The sequence below is a fragment of the Lasioglossum baleicum genome, unplaced genomic scaffold (assembly GCF_051020765.1).
Source record: "Lasioglossum baleicum unplaced genomic scaffold, iyLasBale1 scaffold0055, whole genome shotgun sequence".
Classification (NCBI taxonomy): domain Eukaryota; kingdom Metazoa; phylum Arthropoda; class Insecta; order Hymenoptera; family Halictidae; genus Lasioglossum; species Lasioglossum baleicum.
In genome coordinates this window covers 744218-747500 of record NW_027469115.1, presented here as the reverse complement: position 1 = coordinate 747500, position 3283 = coordinate 744218, and positions in this window count along the sequence as shown.

Genomic DNA, 3283 nt, shown 5'->3' with positions numbered 1-3283 from the left:
AAATATTGATGACAAGCGGTATCGTGCGTGGATATAACGATTAAAGTCGTGCGGGAGCTCGGAGAGAAAAGTTTACTCTTGGCGGTTGGACTTAGAAAAATTTCGCTCGAGCTCCTTCGCACGGCGATCCGACGCGCCTCGGCGCGCGAACGATTCGTTCGAGCGGCCGAGCAAGCGATGCGCTCCGAACATTATTCTCAGTTTATTCGATAAATACTCATCCGAGCGCTTTCATACTTGATATTTGTCTTCGAAATGCTTTACCACACGATGATCTAATATTTATAATTGTCCGAGTAAGCCGGAAAGATAAGTTTACTCTTGGCGGTCGGAGCAATATTTCACAAAAACTGGAGCAATACGCGTCCGAGAGCTTTGAAACTCGAGAAATATTGATGACAAGCGGTATCGTGCGTGGATATAACGATTAAACTCGTGCGAGAGCTCGGGGAGAAAAGTTTACTCTTGGCGGTTGGACTTAGAAAAATTTCGCTCGAGCTCCTTCGCACGGCGATCCGACGCGCCTCGGCGCGCGAACGATTCGTTCGAGCGGCCGAGCAAGCGATGCGCTCCGAACATTATTCTCAGTTTATTCGATAAATACTCATCCGAGCGCTTTCATACTTGATATTTGTCTTCCAAATGCTTTACCACACGATGATGTAATATTTATAATTGTCCGAGTAAGCCGGAAAGATAAGTTTACTCTTGGCGGTCGGAGCAATATTTCTCAAAAACTCGAGCAATACGCGTCCGAGAGCTTTGAAACTCGAGAAATATTGATGACAAGCGGTATCGTGCGTGGATATAACGATTAAAGTCGTGCGGGAGCTCGGAGAGAAAAGTTTACTCTTGGCGGTTGGACTTAGAAAAATTTCGCTCGAGCTCCTTCGCACGGCGATCCGACGCGCCTCGGCGCGCGAACGATTCGTTCGAGCGGCCGAGCAAGCGATGCGCTCCGAACATTATTCTCAGTTTATTCGATAAATACTCATCCGAGCGCTTTCATACTTGATATTTGTTTTCATTATGCTTTACCACACGATGATCTAATATTTATAATTGTCCGAGTAAGCCGGAAAGATAAGTTTACTCTTGGCGGTCGGAGCAATATTTCTCAAAAACTGAAGCAATACGCGTCCGAGAGCTTTGAAACTCGAGAAATATTGATGACAAGCGGTATCGTGCGTGGATATAACGATTAAACTCGTGCGAGAGCTCGGGGAGAAAAGTTTACTCTTGGCGGTTGGACTTAGAAAAATTTCGCTCGAGCTCCTTCGCAGGGCGATCCGACGCGCCTCGGCGCGCGAACGATTCGTTCGAGCGGCCGAGCAAGCGATGCGCTCCGAACATTATTCTCAGTTTATTCGATAAATACTCATCCGAGCGCTTTCATACTTGATATTTGTCTTCCAAATGCTTTACCACACGATGATCTAATATTTATAATTGTCCGAGTAAGCCGGAAAGATAAGTTTACTCTTGGCGGTCGGAGCAATATTTCTCAAAAACTCGAGCAATACGCGTCCGAGAGCTTTGAAACTCGAGAAATATTGATGACAAGCGGTATCGTGCGTGGATATAACGATTAAAGTCGTGCGGGAGCTCGGAGAGAAAAGTTTACTCTTGGCGGTTGGACTTAGAAAAATTTCGCTCGAGCTCCTTCGCAGGGCGATCCGACGCGCCTCGGCGCGCGAACGATTCGTTCGAGCGGCCGAGCAAGCGATGCGCTCCGAACATTATTCTCAGTTTATTCGATAAATACTCATCCGAGCGCTTTCATACTTGATATTTGTCTTCAAAATGCTTTACCACACGATGATCTAATATTTATAATTGTCCGAGTAAGCCGGAAAGATAAGTTTACTCTTGGCGGTCGGAGCAATATTTCACAAAAACTGGAGCAATACGCGTCCGAGAGCATTGAAACTCGAGAAATATTGATGACAAGCGGTATCGTGCGTGGATATAACGATTAAAGTCGTGCGGGAGCTCGGGGAGAAAAGTTTACTCTTGGCGGTTGGACTTAGAAAAATTTCGCTCGAGCTCCTTCGCACGGCGATCCGACGCGCCTCGGCGCGCGAACGATTCGTTCGAGCGGCCGAGCAAGCGATGCGCTCCGAACATTATTCTCAGTTTATTCGATAAATACTCATCCGAGCGCTTTCATACTTGATATTTGTTTTCATTATGCTTTACCACACGATGATCTAATATTTATAATTGTCCGAGTAAGCCGGAAAGATAAGTTTACTCTTGGCGGTCGGAGCAATATTTCTCAAAAACTGAAGCAATACGCGTCCGAGAGCTTTGAAACTCGAGAAATATTGATGACAAGCGGTATCGTGCGTGGATATAACGATTAAACTCGTGCGAGAGCTCGGGGAGAAAAGTTTACTCTTGGCGGTTGGACTTAGAAAAATTTCGCTCGAGCTCCTTCGCAGGGCGATCCGACGCGCCTCGGCGCGCGAACGATTCGTTCGAGCGGCCGAGCAAGCGATGCGCTCCGAACATTATTCTCAGTTTATTCGATAAATACTCATCCGAGCGCTTTCATACTTGATATTTGTCTTCGAAATGCTTTACCACACGATGATCTAATATTTATAATTGTCCGAGTAAGCCGGAAAGATAAGTTTACTCTTGGCGGTCGGAGCAATATTTCTCAAAAACTCGAGCAATACGCGTCCGAGAGCTTTGAAACTCGAGAAATATTGATGACAAGCGGTATCGTGCGTGGATATAACGATTAAAGTCGTGCGGGAGCTCGGAGAGAAAAGTTTACTCTTGGCGGTTGGACTTAGAAAAATTTCGCTCGAGCTCCTTCGCACGGCGATCCGACGCGCCTCGGCGCGCGAACGATTCGTTCGAGCGGCCGAGCAAGCGATGCGCTCCGAACATTATTCTCAGTTTATTCGATAAATACTCATCCGAGCGCTTTCATACTTGATATTTGTCTTCGAAATGCTTTACCACACGATGATCTAATATTTATAATTGTCCGAGTAAGCCGGAAAGATAAGTTTACTCTTGGCGGTCGGAGCAATATTTCACAAAAACTGGAGCAATACGCGTCCGAGAGCTTTGAAACTCGAGAAATATTGATGACAAGCGGTATCGTGCGTGGATATAACGATTAAACTCGTGCGAGAGCTCGGGGAGAAAAGTTTACTCTTGGCGGTTGGACTTAGAAAAATTTCGCTCGAGCTCCTTCGCACGGCGATCCGACGCGCCTCGGCGCGCGAACGATTCGTTCGAGCGGCCGAGCAAGCGATGCGCTCCG